At 37.2% G+C, this 17953-nt stretch overlaps 1 non-coding gene across 1 annotated transcript; it reads right to left on the reverse strand.

Annotated features, from left to right (window-relative positions):
- Positions 1 to 17333: 17333 nt before the first annotated feature.
- LOC123827659 lies at positions 17334 to 17524 on the reverse strand. Its single transcript, XR_006787311.1, has one exon. It is a non-coding gene; the product is annotated as a U2 spliceosomal RNA (small nuclear RNA).
- Between the last annotated feature and the right edge of the window lie 429 nt (positions 17525 to 17953).

Consider the following 17953-nt stretch of genomic DNA (forward strand, 5'->3'; position numbering starts at 1 on the left):
AATTATGAATAAAAATTATATATAAAGTTAATATTTATTTTTTAAATTTGTTTTTATTGTTGTTCAGTTACAGTTGCCCCACTTTTTCCCCTGTTGCTCTCCCCTGTCCTGCCCAACCCCAGCTCCCACAGTCAATCCCCACCCTGTTGTCCATGTCCATGGGTCTTTATACATGTTCTTTGACTAGACCTCTTATTTCCCCCATTTCTCTTCTTCTTCCACCCCTCTCGTCACTGCCAGTTTGTTCCTTATCTCCATGTCTCTGGTTCTTAATATTAGAAACAATTATATTAATTTATAAATATATAAACCATGGCTACATCACATGGCTTATTATAAACATCACAATCTAAAAAATAATATTTTTATTTTAATAAACTAACTACTGACACAACTCTAAACTACTTATTTCAAGCCTCCACCCCCACCTCATCTTTTTTTGGTTGTACTTTCTTTGGCTGCAATTTTATATTTTTAATGGAAAGAATAGGAAAATAATCCAGTCTTTCCTTAGAATGACAGGTTAAAATTTATTTTCAATTATTGATGGTTTAGAAAGCTTTTTTTCAGCTTCCCATCTCATTACTGGTAATGCCATATATATAACTTCAATTCTATTTCTTTGCCCAGATAGTACTACTTTCAGGGGCAGACCCTCAGAGGATTGTAGCCCTTTGATCCCAATCTGAATATTTCTTGGGAGTGGCTGTGTCCTGTCCCAGCCCCAGCTCTGGCTTGGAGGTGAGAGTGGTGAAGTACCATGAAATCTGGTATTGACCCTCCAGAGGGGAGCCGGGCAGAATCTTACCTGTATCCTTTGAGTCCAGGGGAGACAATATGAGGTCCCCCAGGACAGGTTACTGCTGGGCCCAGTGGACCTGGAGGGATGGGGCTGACAGCCTATCAGCCTCCTCTATGGATCATCACAAGGGAAGAGAGCAAGACCCCAGTCTGGGGTTGCTGATTTCTCCATGTGTAGGGCTTATTTAGCAAATAAAAATATAGGACACATGACCTTTGGGACACACTTCAACTAAAACAATTTATTTCTCTGAAATTCTAATTGAATTGGGTATCCTGTATTTTATTTGGCAACCCTGTCACCGTTGCTGTACATGGCAGCTTTGGAAGGGGTCCAGGCAAGCAAGTTGCTGGGAAACTGAAGTTCATTAGCCTCATTTTAAATCTGCCCTTTGATTCTAGTGTAAAGCTTAATATTTGTTCCTGTTAAATGAAATTGTGAATCTAAAGTACCTGATTTGAAATAGAAACTCAAAAAATGTTTTCTCTTTACTTTCCTCTTTTAAACTCACTTTTTTCAGTTTGGCTCATTATTCCAACATATGGCTTTTTAAAGTCTTTATTCTGTAATACCTCACATTAACCATCCTTCTAGCTTTGTAGGATCCTTAAATTTGATAAACATGTAAAAAGCCAGTCTCTTTAACATTGCTAGGGGTTGCAGGAAACGTCATTATGGGTTTTACTGCTTTTAAAACAACAAGTCTAATAAGGACTAGATTCTCAAACTATAGAAATTAAATTTATTTTTTGATTATGGGATCCTTTCACAATGTATACATATATTAAATTATCATATTATGTGTTTTAACTATATTATAATTTTATTTGTCAATTTTACCTCAATAAATCTTGAAAAATAAACAATAAAAATCAACATTTTAAAGAAAATATCCCATTTATGTGGAATATAGTTAAAGAAAATATGTTCAGTGTTAGTGGTGGTTCAGTTTTCAGCACCTTAAGCAGTTAGAGACACTACTGGCAAGTGTGCTTGAACACCTGCACAGAAAAATATTCTTATGCTGTATTTAAGGAAGAAACTTATGTATATTTGTTTATAAAATGTTATTGCCTACCAAAAACTGAAAATTATTTACAGCTATAATCTTAGAAAAATACAAAATTATTTTTTGTAAAGCAAAAAAATTAAAAATAAATTTATCTTTTATTATAACATTTGTTCTTTCCAGTGACAATGTTTGATTGATCTATTTGTGGACATCTAATATGAGGAGACCCTCAGGGAAGATTTTGGGGGGTAAGCCATCTCAAAGTGGTCTTTCTGCCTCTCCAGTGTTGATTACAGGAGCATTTGCTTTGGCTTATGCACTGTCATCTTGGCCCACAGTTGTGGCTAGAGAAAGTTGGATTTACTCAAAATAGCATGATCTATATGAATTTAGGTAATAAAATCATTACTCCCTCTCAAAGGTAGATAGATAGACGCTTAAGGATTTGTAGCTTTCATCTGAAACCTAATGAGAACAGCAGGCTATTGATTTTTGCCAAAATCATAGAAAATTATTGAGGATAAGGCCAAGAAGAAAGAACCACTGCCCATCACTAGGTAAGTCTACACCATTTAGATGGTGGTATCATCATTCAATTACAGCCCATTGTTCCAGTGTCCAGCCTACCTCCACCCCCACATCATGTGCATGATGCTATCGTGAAACAATTTACTAAAAACGTGTTGAAATCTGTTCTTTTTTCCATTGGCCAATTTAGTAATACTGTTAAAAGCTAAGAAATGATGTTAGTTTGCAGTTACTTGTTCTTGATGAAACCATTCTAATTCTCATCTTTACTGCTTCCTTTTCTAAGTGTTCATGTAGTTTTTTTAAAAAATGATCCCTTCTAGGACTTTTGTCAAGCTCTCTGATCTGTAATTCAGTAAATCTACCTTTTTCCCTTTCTGAAAACTGGAGCAACATTTTCCATTCTACAGTCTTCTGGCACCTTTCCTATTTTCCGTGGTTTCCTGTTGATTACCCACAGTGGTTCAGTAATTATAGCCATACGTTCTCTCTGTTCCCTGAGATGCAGTTCAGCCAGACTAAGAGATTTGAAATCATCAGAGCAGCTAGGATTTCTCTCATGATCTCTCTTGCTTCCTGGGTTTCAAATCTTTTTGACTAATATTTAATCCTCTCTTTTATGAGTCCAGTGACTTGGCAGAGAATGAAGCTCATGGGATCCTTAATAGTTGCCAAAGTGCACATAGAGTTCCAGGTCCTTGGAAGGACCTGTACCTAATTGTCAGATGCAGAGACCAAGTCTCATCTTGAGGCACTACTGATAAACACAATATTTTATATTCTTAGAGTTTTCTTACAATTATGATGCTTCACTTCTGGGACCACCAGAAGCACAAAGACATGAAAATTCATTATTGCTTACTCATTATCACTCTGTCAGCACATTTATTTCATAACTAAAGATTAAAAAGCCTGTTGCTGGAGTCTCTGTTCAGTATAGCAACATAGGAGGATCCTGGAATCACCTTTTCCTGCAGACACACCAAATCTACAGATATGTATAGAACAATTTCTGCTGAAAGGAGCATAAATGTAGATGAACAAAAATCCATATAACCGGTAGGAAAAGCAGAAATAAAAATCTCACCATAAACCCCATGCCCAGCGTGGTGATTCACAATCACGAAGGAGCTTACATTGAGCTTCCCCCAGAGGAAAAAAGGGTTTGAACCCCATATCTGGCACCTCAGCTTTTGAGATCTGTCCCTGATGGGCAAGTCCACAAAACATTGAGCTTTGAAAGCCAATAGGACTTTTGTCCATAAGACCCACAAGGCTATAGCAAACAGAAACTGTTCTTAAAAAGCTTACAAGAACTCACTCGGCCACCTACTAGGGAAGAGAGCAAAGAGCTGAAACTTGCTCAGTGTTTCTGTGAGAAGGTCAATTTATGCTTATCTTAAAGCTTTGGCCTGAGAGGCAGGTATCTGATTTAACACACATCTAGGGGCCTACTACAAGCTCTGCAAAGATGTAGGCCAGCAGATCTTGACACTTTTCATCTGCCTCACGCTGGATCACTGATATCTCCCAAGAAGGAGCTTATGTACTTACTGATGCCCCAGTTTTTGTGGCTGCTGCCCAGGGGACACCCCTTTATCACCAGGATCTGATGGCCAGCAGGGCTTATGTTTGCAGGTCCCACAAACTATAACAAACAGATAAAGAGTTCTTAACCAGTTACATCCAAGAGCACAGCAGAGAGGCAGCTGACTGCAATGCCCAGTCTTTCTCTAAAGAAGCCTATTAGCTTGCCTTCATAATTTCAACTTGTGGAGCAGACTTTTAACTAAACTACATCTAAGGCCCATGTTCAGTACTCTCCAGAAATCTTGGGAAATGGGTGATGTGCTTGTTCTCCCTCTATGTCATCTTGGATCACTGGATCACTCGTGCCTGAGAAAAGAGCTTGTATGCACAACTGGTACTCCGGCTCTTGTGGCCGCTGCCCAGAAGACACATCCATCAAGATCTGGCTCTAGTGGCCAGTGGGGCTTGTGTTCATGGGTATAACAGAACTGCAGGAAACAAAGAAACAGTTATTAAGTGGTTATCACCCCAGCGTTCAGTGCAGCGGGAGCAGACAGAAATGCCCATCTCCCGGTCTTCCTAGAAGAGCTGTATTTGTACACTTTAAAAGGTACTGCATAAGGGTCTGGCTTCCAATCAGTCTGAATTTACATGCTGACTGAGATCCTCTCCTTCGGAAAGCTGACAGGTGTTGACTCACCCTCAACTACGGGGAGTCACTAAGAATACAGTAGACTACTAGAAAATTCAAAGGTGTGAGACACAACCAAAAGCTGGGACAAAACTGAACAATAAGGTTCATCTCCTACACGAGGTCACTCCTTTAAGACTAGGAGAAGTCAAGGAAACAAAGTAGGAATACATTCCAAACAAAAGAACAAGAACAAATGTCAGAAGAGACCTTAGTGAGTCAAATATAAGTGATTTACCTGATAAGGAGTTTGAAATAACAGTCATGAAGATGGTAACTGAGCTCAGGAAAAGAACGGATAAACAAGGAAAACTCTCAAGAAAGAAAAAATAAGAAAGTATCAAATAGAAGTCACAAAGATGAAGAACACAATAAATGAAAAATACAGTAGAGGGGTTCCACAGTAAACTAAAAAAAAAAACAAAAAAAAATCAGTGAACTCAAAGACAGGAAGTAGAAGTCATCCACAAGGCAGGAAAAGGAAAAGGAACAACAAAAAAAAAAAGACTGAAGGCAGCTCGGAGGACTCATTGGACAGCCTCAAGCACATCAACATTTGCATTATAAGGATCCCAGGAGAAGAGAGAGTAGAGAGGAAAACTTATTTAAAGAAATAATGTCTGAAAACTTCCCTAAACTGGAAAAGAAAACAGACAGCAGATCCTGGAATCCCAGAGAGTTCCAAATAAGATGAACCTAAACCCACACCAAAACATATTACAATTAAAATGTCAAAATGTAACAACAAAGAGAGAATCTAGAAACAGCAAGAGAAAAACAACTCATTGAGTATAAGGGAACACCCTATCAGCAGATCTTTCAGCAGAAACTTTGCACGCCAGCAGGGAGTGGTGCAATATATTCGAAGTGCTGAAAGAAAAAGCGCTGATCAAGAATACTGTATTCAGCAAAGTTGTCCAGAATTGAGAGATAAAGTGTTTTCCAGACTGACAAAAAGTAAAAATATCCATCACCACTAGACTAGTCTTACAAGAACTGTTAAAGGGACTTGTTGAAGCTGAATCAAAAGAGGCCTAGTTACTAATAGAAAAACACAAAAGCATAAATCTCACTAGGAAAGGTAAATGTATACCAAAATTCAGAATAATCTAATTTTGTAAAGGTGGTGGGCTAACTACTTGTAAAGTTAGTATGAAGGTTAAAAGACAAAAGAAGGTGTAAACTGTAATATCAAACACATAAAATATTGGGGAGGGAGTAAAAACATAGAACTTTAGAATGCATTCCAAGTTAAGTTTTAATCAACTTAAAATAGATTATTATAATCATATTTTCTTGTATTCCTCATGCTAACCACAAAGCAAAAACCTATAGTAGACACACAAAAGAAAAGAATCAAAGCATACCATGACAGAAATAATCAAATCACAAATAGAGCAAAAGAAGAAAAAAAAAGGAATTACAAAACAGCCAGAAAACAATAAACAAAATTGTAGTAAGAACATGTTTATTAATCATTATCTCAAATGTAAATGGACCAAATTCTCCATCAATACAGAATCACTGCCCTGGCCTGTGTGGCTCAGATGGCTGAAGCATTGTCCCATATGTTAAAGGTTTCAGGTTCAATACCCAGCCAGGGCACATGCCTTGCTTATGGGTTCAGTCCTGGTCAGGGTGCATATGGGAGAAAACCAATTGATGTCTTTCTCTCACAATGATGTTTCTCTCCCCTCCCTCCCTCCTTCCCTCCCTCTCTAAAAATCAATAACATATCCTTGGGTGAGGATTAAAAAAAGAGAGAATGTTTGAATGGATTGAAAAAAACAAGACTTATCTATATACTGCCTACAAGAGGCACACTTCAGATGTGAAGGCAAATACAGTGCAAAAGGGAGGAGGTGGACAAAATATCACATGCTAATGGGAACCAAAAGATAGTTGAGATAGCTAGCTATAGTCGTATCAGAAAAACAGACTTTAAGACAAAGACTGTAAAAAGACAAAGAAGTAATTATGTAATGATAATGGGGTCAATCCAACAAAAAGATATAACATTTGTAAATATTTGTACACCCAACATAACAGCACCTAAATATATACAGCAAATGTTAATAACCTAAAGAGAGAAATATACAACAATACAATAAATAATAGGAATTTAATATCCCATTTTCAGCAATGGGTAGGGCATTCAGACAGAAAAATCAGTGAGAAAACAACTGATACCACAGAAATACAAATTTCATTTGGAGTATACTAGGAACAGTTTACACCACAAATTACACAACCTAGAAGAAATGGATAAATTCTGAGAAACATACAATCCACCAAGACTGAACCATGAAAAAAAAAGAAAAAATGTGAACAGACTGATTAGTAGTAAGGAGATTGAATCAGTAATAAAAAACCTTCCAACAAAATCCAGGACCAGATATCTTTACTGGTAAATTCTATCAAACATTTAAAAAAGAACATCAATTTTTCTCAACTCTTTCCAAAACACAGAAGATAAGGGAACATTTCCAAACACATTTTACGAGGCTAACATCACCCAGGTACTAAAACAAGACAAGGAAACTACAAAAAAAGAAAATTATAGACTAATAATCCTGATGAACATAGATGAAAAAATCTTCAACAAAATATTAGCAAACTGAATTCAATATTACATTAAAACAATCATACATCATGATCATGTAAGATAATTCTAGGAATGCAAAGAATTCTTTAATATTTGCAAAATCATTGAGATACACCACATTAACAAAATGAAGGATAAAAAATTTATGATCATCTTGGTATATGCAGACAAGGCATTTGAGAAAATTTAACATCTATTATGACAAAAACTCTCAACAAAATATGTATAGAGGGAAACGCCTAATAATGGCCATAAGCTAGAAAGCTTTTCCTCTAAGATCAGAAATAAGACAAGGATGTCGTATTGGCACTCTTGCCACTTTTATTCACAATAGTATTCGAAGTCCTGAGAGCAATGGGGGGGAGGTGGGGTGGGCAGAGGGTGGGAATTAGGAAAACTGCACTTGAACAGCAATAAAAAAAAAAAAAGAAGTCCTGGTCAGAACAATTAGGCAAGAAGAGAAATCAAAGGCATCTGGATGGAAAAGAAGCAAGTAAAACTATCACTGTTTGTGATGACATATTGTATATAGAAAACCTGAAGACTCTACCAAAAACACCATTAGAACCAATAAATTTAGTTAAGTTACAGGATACAAAATCAATATACAAAAGAAATCAATTGCATTTCTATACACTAATAGCAAACTTTCAGAATGAGAAATTAAGAAAACAATTCCATTTACAATTGTATCAAAAAGAATAAAACACCTAGGAATAAACAACCAAGGAGATAAAACATTAAAGAAAGAAATGGAAGAAGACACAGATAAGTGGAAAGATATTATATGCTGGAAGAATTATTGTCAAAATATCCATATTAGCCAGAGAAATTTATAGATTTAATACAATCCCTATCAAATATAAATGGTATTTTGCATAGAAATAAGGCAAATAATCCTAATATTTGTATGGAACCACAGAAGACACTGGAATAGCTAAAGTAATCTTGAGAAAGAAAAACAAAGCTATAGGCATCAACTTTCAGATTTCAAACTATATTACAAAGCTATAGTAATTAAAATAGACACATAGATGAATGGAGTAGAATGGAGAGCCCAGAAATAAACCCACACGCGTATGGTCAGTTAATTTATAAAAAGGCAGCCAAGAATATATGATGCTGAGGATGATTTCTTCAATAAATAGTTTGGGACAATTGGATGGCTACATGCAAAAAATAAATCTTGACAACTATCTCATACCATATAGAAAAATCAACTCAAAATGGGCTCAAGACTTGAATGTAAGAACCCAAACCATAAAACTCCTAGAAGAAAACATAGTCAGTACGTTTTGGTGATGACTTTTTGAATCTGATACCAAAAGCAAGAAAAGCAAAAATAAACATGTGGGCTATGTAAAATTAAAACAATCTCTGCACATCAAAGGAACCATCAAGAAAATGAAAAGAAATCCTATGGAAAGAATAAGAAATTTGCAAATAATATTGCAGATAAGAAAATATTTGCAAACCATATATATGATAAGAGGTCAGTATCCAAAATGTTTAAGAACTCATACACCTTAATAGCCAAAAAACAGTCTGTTTAAACAATAAGCAGAGGATCTGAGTAGAAATTTTTCTGAAGAAGATACACAGAATGATCACACATCAAAAGATGCTCAGCATTACTTACTATCAGGAAAATGCAAATCAGAACCGCACTGAGATACTACCTCACACCTGTTCAAATGGCTATCATCAAAAGACAGGAAATAGCAAGTGCTAGTGAGGATAAGGAGAAAAATGAACCCTTACACACTGTGGGTGGGAATGCAAACTGGTATGGTCACCATGGAAAACAGTATGGATATTTCTCAAAAACTGCCACCCTAAGACTGCTGGCCTCCCCACACAGATGGCTGTTCCTATAACCTTGAAGCAGACCCAGAATGAGAATCTCTGTGATTACTCTCAAAAGGAAGGGTAAGAGAGGAGTTAGCTAAACCTGGCTGGTGCTTTATCTGAAGTTCATCTGCTGGGTAAATTCACTTGACCTGGGTTCTCTGAGTAAGGGCCAAGCAAGAGACTCATCTTGGAGAAATCCCTCCTTATGAAAGCCTGAGAACTAGAGAATTTCCACTCAAGAGTCTTTTAACACATTTTGGATTACCTATTAAGATATTGAGAAGTGGTAATGGTGTCTCACAATCTCATGAAACTCATTACATCAATAGGAATCTGTAATCCAACATGACCCTCCACCCCATTCCCCTGGACCAGACAGGCTATTTCAGATAATGAGAAGTAATGCTGGATGGTTCTCAGGCTGCAATCCTTTCATTTATGTTATTTCAATAGTCTCTCTCTCTCATCCTCTCTCATATCATCTATCCATCCATCTATAGGAGAAGAGGTGCAGGGAGGGAATTTGGAGTAAGGAGCCTCATACAGAACCTGCTAGCTCTAGCAACACTGACATAAATGGTAGATCTCTTGTCCCTTTAACTGGTTGTCAGTGATGTCATTTTGTGGTTGGAAGTGAGGAAAAATTTCTAAAAATAAATGCACAAGTCATAAGTATGGTACTCAATTTTTATAAAGAAATCTCACCTGTAACAATAAAGTAGCATAATTAATTTTAATAAAGGTATAATGGAAATTTTAATAAAGGTAAAACAAATAAAAATAAAAGTGTCTGTATCTTGTAAGGTTCAGCTAAATGAGTATTCTCAAATTGAACATGTGTGTACCCAAAATCAGAACATTACCAACTCTTGATGTCTTGTTTTGTTCTGCTCACCCCCACCCAAGGGTAAATTTGTCTGAACTTCTAAGGGAATACATTAATTTTGCCTGTTCTTAACTTTTACGAATGGAATTATACCTACAATACTTATTCTTGTGGCTTCTTTTGCTTAACAATGTTTTTTTTTTCTTTTTAGATATAGCCACACTATTATGTGCATTTGTAAATCATTTACATTCATTGCATTATACTATGTGACGATACCACAGTTTAGTGACCCTTTTTACTTTTGAATAGCACTTGATACATTACAGTTTGGAGCTATTATGAGTGGTACTGATGTGAACATTTTGTTCAATATCTTTCGGTGCACATATGTATCTACTTATCCTGGGTCTATGTCTAGAATGGTATTTCTGGGTCACAGTTAATAGCTGTTTGGCTTTTGAAGTTGTCCAAAGTGTTTACTAATTTATAACCCCACCACAATATATGACTTCTTTTCCAGTTGTTTTATATCCTCACCAGCTGTGGCAGGCCCCAAGGATGTCTTCATCCTAATCCCTGGAACCTTTGAATATGTTATCTTTCACAGCTAAAGGGACTTTGCAGATTCATACTGGAGATCCACTATTCATTCATTTCCTCTCTGGGGATCTTCTCAGTTTTCCACTGGTGAACGCTGAACAAGCCTCCATATTTTATTTTGTGTGAAGATGATCAGGAAAAAGTATCTGAACCACTGTGGAGGGAAGACATTAGAGGGAATTCTGTTCCAGATGTAGGAAATCATGCTGAGGTTCTTATGGTGTGTACAGAACAAACGATGTGGTTTAAGACTGAAAAACAAAACAAAGCAAAACAAAGCCTCAAAATAGCAGAGGTTTATTTTTAAAACCATTGTATCTGACATAATTAGCAGTGAGAAAAGTTCATAAACTATCAGTGTCTCTTACACTAGCCATATTTCTGACTTTCCACAATTATCTAAGATATGTTTCATGAACTTCATGTGAGAAGGTCAAACATTCCTGTTGAAGTAGAACAATTTTAAGACATTATATTTTTACCTTGAGTAGGAGGCTATACAGTGCAGTGTGTTGTGACACAGAACTGAAATGTGTCAAATGTAATCATATGTAAAACTTTACTTCCGTGAGAGTAGTTAGCTCACCAAAGTTCTTTGTTTAGTTCACCAGGTCATAAATTCAGGTTTTTTTTTTTTAAAAAAATAACAATATAGGAGGGATTTTAACATGTTATGTGAGTTTACAGTTTCCTCATAATTGTGCTTTCATTAAAGTTGACACTCTTCTCTAAGGAGGTTGATATTTCTGGTTTTATATTTTCCCTTTTTACCAATTGGCTCTTCTCTCTGTGCCTATGTTCTGTCTTTTATGTTCATAGTCCTTGCTATTGTACTTCATCTTGTTAATTCCTACTCATATCATCTTCTGAAATTCATGGCTCTTTTTCCTCTCTCCTTCTCTCTCAAGAATACATAGAAAGTAGACAGATAAATGATGGTAGAGAGAGAGATGTCCGGTGCCCATGGTGAACCAACCAGCTGTGGAGGGGAGCGGATTTGGGGGCCAGTGGAGTTAAGCTCTACCAGTCATGACTGTACCTTAAACAGCACAGCTTTCCGTAGAAGGGGGTGTGTCTGCAGAAGGTATTGTTTTAACACATTCCTTACGTTCATCTCAATCTCTTTTCCTATGTTGTTCCTTAACTTACTGTTTTTTTCCCCTCAACTCCCTTTTCTTTTTACTCTTTAAAATTTCCCTGGGTAACCTCACAGCTTCAACAGCACTTGCTCTATCTCCAGCCCAAGTAACTTAAATGAACCCAGACTCCGGAATGCACATGGGTGCTAAACTCAACATATTCCAAAAGAAACCCTTATTTTACATCTCCATGATGCAAACTGTCCCTCGTCCTGTGTACCTTCCGTCAAGACTATGAGATGCATACAAATATCTGTGTTCTTTGTATATAATATTGTACATGGTAAAAATGTACTTATTAGATTTCCCCACCATGACCAAATTTATCTTACTTTAACATAAACCTAATTAGTTCATAAGAATAGTTCCTAAATAAGAAACATATGAAGAGGTGTATAGAGAAAAGTAAGTCTTCCTGTCATTTGTGATCTGCATACTCCAGCTCTTTCCCACGTTAAACACTCTTCCCAATACCAGCTACACCCTAACAGAGATATCTGTCATATAAATACATGTGCATGCATGGTTTTTTAAAAATTTATATCCTCTAGTGCATACTGTTCTCTTTTTAATTTTTACTAACTATATAACTTGAGTTAGTAAATTTTACTACTCAATATTTACTATATTTACTATAAAAATAAATATTTTTACTATATTTACTATAAAAATAAACTCAGAAATTCTTGTAGTTCGAATTTACACAAAGAAAACTACTTATAGTTTTCTGATTTGATTTCTTAAAACTTAACTCTATTTTAATCCTGTTAAAATGTATCCTTACAAAGAGTTTTAAACTATTGGTGATTAGAAATTTTTACATACAGTTTTCTTGTCAAAATAATATATTTTTTAGTAAAGATATTTTTGTACTTTCCTCACCTGCTATTTAGACACCTGCATTTTTATATTTTTAGCTATTTTTGGTATGTACCACTCCATTTCTGAACAATATGCTCATTTGGAAAAGTAAACTTTACCTTTTTTTATCAATTTCAGATATTATCTTTGATATTGTTTTTGTTAAATAAAAATGGGTCAGCTTTCTTACACAGTCCCTCTCCTAGTAATTCCCCTACCCCAATCTTCCACTGTAATTATATTAGAATTTTGGTTAAATTGAAACTAAATTTTGCATTATTATTTCTTTGGAATTCTCTGCTGTGCCAAGTGATGGCCTATGATTATCGTTTATTCGTTTTTTCCTGGAGCATGTGCTTTGTCATTTGCTTTGTTTCCTATGTGTCTGTTGCTCAGCGTATTGACATTTCCTGTGTACCCAAACGCAGGGCAGGCTTACCTTGGAGCACCATCTGCAGGGCCCTCACCGGCTCTGCTGACCCGTTCTAATTGTTCTACCTACCTGATAAATTTCTCTGCCCGATCTTTCCTGATTATTTTTGGCATCATTATAAGTGCAAGTAAATTTTTTCTACATGTCTTATTATAAAAGCAGTGGTCCTCTGTATCCCTCTTCCCATTCCATAGGGACAATCTCTATACATTTTTAGTAATTCTCTGCACATTTTTAAATAATATTTTTACATTGCTTCTTCAGGATTATTCATTTTAGACATTTTCTATTAACTTTTCACCATGGAAAAGGAGAAGTTTCCCATTCCCTACACTATCCTTTTTAACTTAATCATCTTTTGAGAACAACTTACATTTTCCTAAATGTGTTCCTCAGTATGTAAACACTATTCATAGCTGAGCAATGTTCTATCCTGTGACTATGTTCCTGCACAATTTTATATACTTCTCTAAGTTAGTAATTATTTTGCCTTTTACTCTTACCTTAGTTTTTCATATACATATTTGCTATTTTTAAAAAAGATAGCAAATTTATTTATTTTCAGAGAGAGTGGTGGGGAAAGAAAGGAGAAAGAGAAGGAGAGAAACATCAGTGTGAGAGAGAAACATCAATTGGCTGCTTCTCACATGCACCCTGACCAGGATCAAACTGGTAACCCAGTTTTCCCTGACCAGGAATCAAGCTGGAGACATTTCAATTTGCATGATGACACCAGATCAACTGAGCTATACTGGTCAGGGCACATATTGTCATTTTAATACCAAACTGTTGCTTATTGTGGAGATTTCTCAGTACAGGCATCATGTATTCTATTGATCCCATCTCTATGAAACAAAGTACACAGCTGATCTATGTCTTTACTTTCTCCAGGATTTCCTTTGTCCCTGCATTGTGTTGGGCCCCCTGGTTTCGGTTTCTGGAGCACACATCTTCTTTCTTGGTTTCTTTTTGGAACATGTCCTTCGGTGACTTTTTTTGAGAAAGAGTGCATGGAAAATCTCAAATGCTTGAGATTGTGTTTGTCTGAAAATGTCATTGTTCCACTTGCACATTATCGATAGTTTGTTTTCAAATAGAATTCCAGGTTGAAATTCATTTCCCTTTACCTTTTGATTGCATCATTCCATTGTCATCTAGCTTCCAGTCTTGCTGTTTGAGCCATTATTCAAATTTCTTATTTTGTGGTATGGCAGATTGTATTTTCAAAAGTGGCTGCCAAATATCATTCATCTAACATGCTCTTTGATGGTGTGACCTTTTCATCCTCCCATTGCAATGCATGTGCCTTTCCCTTGAACTAGGATGGCTAGAGAGTTGCTTATAATCAATAAAATGTGGTAGAAGTGATGTTGTAGGAACTTTGAAGCAAGTTTAGAAAAAGCAATGCTGCTTCCACCTTGTTTGTGGGGATACTCGTTTGCAGAGCTCTAGTTGCACTGTGAGAGTCAGACCACCCTAGCCCTGTCTGGGTAGCTCAGTTGGCCAAGGCATCGTCCTGATACACCAAGGTTGTGTGTTCTATCCTTGGTCAGGGCACATACAAGAATCAGCCAACGAATCCATAAATAAGTAGAACAACAAATCGATCTCTCTATCTCTCTGAAAATCAATCAATAATTTTTTTAAAGAGTCTGACTATCCTAGACACCATTATTTAAGGAAACCCAGAGCAAATGCAAAAGCCACAGGGAATGCTTCTGTCAACAGCCCCAGCTGAGATTCCTGCTGACAGTCAGCATCAAATGCTAAGTATATGAGTGTACAAGACTTCAGATGATTCCAATCCCTCTTCTGAGTTATCTCTAGCTGTTGAGTCTTCCCAGCTGAAGTTGCAGATGTTACGACAAAAACAAGATGTTTCTACTGTGCCCTGGCCAATTTTCTGACCTACAAAATCAAAGAGCATAATAAAATTGTTTTTTAAGCCAGTAAATTTGGGGAGATTTGTTGCATGACACTAATAATTGGAAGAGTATGTGATTTTTACATTTTTTTTCTGGAAGCTTTTAGGGTTTGTATTTGTTTTCGGCATCCTGAAAGTTTATGATGGTCATTTTACTCACTAATACTGGGTACATTATCAATCTGAAAAAATTCATATCTATCAGTTCTTAGAAATTTTCTCAAATTGCATCAGCAGTAATAGTTTTCCCTCTATTTTCTCTTTCTCAGGAGCTTTTACTATTTAGATATCAGACCTCCTGGGCTAATCCTAACTTTCTCACCTCTTACTTTTTTATTTTATTTTCCAACTTTTAATCTTTCAATTCTAATTCCTGGGATATTTCCTACACTTTGTTTTCTCAATACTTACCATAGTTTTAATTTCCAAGACATTTCTTTTTCGGACATCCTATTCTTTTTAAAAATGTAGGTAACCATTTTTTGTTTGCTTGGTTTCTTTTTCTTCTACTCGAACAATCTGTTGCCTTTTATCTGTATGGTTTTACTCTGTGATGTCGGCTTTCGTCGGTGGTTGTTCCTCCTGGCGCAGAATGTGGCACTGAAAACGGGAGGAGTGGTTGACTGTGGGCTTACTGTTCAATATCCTGGGTGGGACATTTCATTAGGGAAATTCAGTCACAACATTTTTATCTGTAGAGGTGGGGGTGGAAGAAGAGGCTGATCAAATTCTAAGAGAGTGATTATCCAACTTTCTGTTTTAGTGAAAAAGTCTACCTGTCAGCATTTTAGGAGTCAAGTAGAGAGGAAGGTTGAGTAATGCTTCTACTAGCCACGTTTACCCTTCATCTATGCAGGCTGTCTCTTTTGAACATAAACCTCTAGCCTCTAGGGGGAGAGGACAATTGTTTAACTACATCTAATGGACCTGGTGTCCAACTTAATCACCCAGTTTTTGCCCTATCTTTCCCCCACAGAGGTACCTGCTGTCCTCAATTCTTATGCTTTTAAGGGTTTTCAATATGGATTTTATTTCCTTGCTCTCCCTGCCTGCCTTAAAATTTAGCTTTTAGAATTAAGTTTTGCTTCTGCTAAGTCAGTCTCCACTTACTCATCTTTCTTATGAGGAGGAGACCCCAAAACACCAGAATTATCTTCTGTCAGCTTCCCCAGTTACATGAGTGTACTAGGGGCCCATCTGTATCAGCGTACCAACTGGCATTGTTGTGAAAGGCTGTGTAAAAATTATTTTTTACACTCTCAATGTGTTTGTCCATTTCATGATGGGTGATTTACTAGCATACCTGCCTACACTGCTCTGACTGCTCAGCAGTTTTTGACCAAAAACAGCATGACTCCATGCCCCACCTTCCCTATTCACCTGATCTAACCCTGAGTGACTTTTTCTGTTTCTCCAGATGAAAAAAACCCTTAAAGGGAAATGTTTTGCTGAGGTGGAAGAGGTGAAAAAAATTAGCAGAAACATTAAGGGGCATGAAAATTGAAGAGTTCAAAAACAGTTTTGAGCAGTGGAAAAAACATTTCAATAGGTTTATTGTATCATATGGAGAGTACTCTGAGGGTGACTAAGTTTAAAATGTGAGAATAAACACACAATTTTTATAAATAAATTCTGTGTTTTTTGTGTCTTCCTGTTGGGAACTGCCCTGACTGGTATCAGAGGCTGAAACCCCCGCCTAGCTAAGGCTAAGGGAACGCCCTTGGAACCGTAAGCCGGCAAGGAGATAAAAGCTTATCTTCCTGGCAGGAATGCTGCTTCTGCTGCTTTGTTCATAACTGAACCCCCAAAAGCTTGGTCAGTTAGCCAAAGACGGGTAAGATTCCCCACGGGGGGAATGACCTAAGCCAGGCACGATCACTTTGGGAGGCCCCCCCAAAAGAAGGACTTGGGGGGCTGCAGCAAAAGGGGGTGATGGACTCTCGCTCCTTGGCTTTGACATAGCCTGAGCTCTCAGCGTCTGGGAGAAAATCTCCTTATCTCTTGGTTGCCTTAGTTCCCTTGCTCCAGCTAAGCCTGAAACAATGACAGGGTGGTGCAGCTCGGTACTGAGAAGTGCGGATTCCCCAGGGTGATCAGGCCTAAGAAAGAATATGTAAATTACTGTGAAACCTCCTTTGTTTAGAATGCTCTCAGTTGAATGAGAAGGGTCTTAGGAGGAAGTTATTTTGTTCCTCAGTCTTACAGCTCTTTGACCCCCAACTCAATAGACCGGCAGAGTTCTTTGTTTTCTATAATTCCTTACTTCCCCCAATGAGTACTGTACTTTGCCTGAATTATTATGCAGCATGAGCCCAATAAAAGCAGGTATGGACTGTAAATCGGCACGCTCCCCACTAGGGGGGGTGGCCATTTCGTCCCTACTTCCCCACAGAAACTAGTTTGTCTCTGTGCATGTTGTTATTTATCGTCGAGCCATCCACAGTGTTCCGTGGTCACTGCTGGCCGGTGACCCACGCGCAGCATCTTCCCTCATACAGCCTCTGAACTAATGAATTATTTGTTTGTTTGTTTGGTGCACTGTTCCCGGATGTACTGCAATTCCCGGTCAATGTGCAGAGTGGATGAAGCAAGCTCCTATTCCATCTGCCAGCTCCAAAAATCCATTTAATATAATATCCTTAGATAGAGAACATATCAGATATTAAATTGGTAAGAACAGATACTACACTTGATCTTAGCCAAAAGGCCAAGAAGTGATGAATTATTTTTTCTAATAAGGGGGAAAGGAGAGGAAAAGAAAAGGACAGAAACATCGATGTAAGACAGAAACACTGATGAGTTGCCTCTCACACATGCCCAGGCCAGGGACCAAACCTGAAACCTAGCCATGTGCCCTGACCTGGAATTGAACTGGTGACCTTTTACTTTGCGAGATGACACCCAACCAACTTAGCCACACCAGTCGACACCAGCTTCTGAAATTTTGAGAATGTGATTTTCTTTCCTCTTCCCTTTGTCCTTAGGTAATGTGCTTTTTAAAACAGCTCTCTGATATGATTTCAATGGCATCCAGGGAAGCAAAGTAAATGTATGTTCTCAATCTACTATCTTTACTGTAAGATTAAAATGTGTACATCAGCAGGATCTCTGCAGTAAAATTTAGGGCTTGTTAGCCAGTCTAGGTATG

This window comes from Phyllostomus hastatus, unplaced genomic scaffold (genome assembly GCF_019186645.2).
Source record: "Phyllostomus hastatus isolate PE091 unplaced genomic scaffold, TTU_PhHast_1.1 phas_contig_86, whole genome shotgun sequence".
NCBI classification, from domain to species: domain Eukaryota; kingdom Metazoa; phylum Chordata; class Mammalia; order Chiroptera; family Phyllostomidae; genus Phyllostomus; species Phyllostomus hastatus.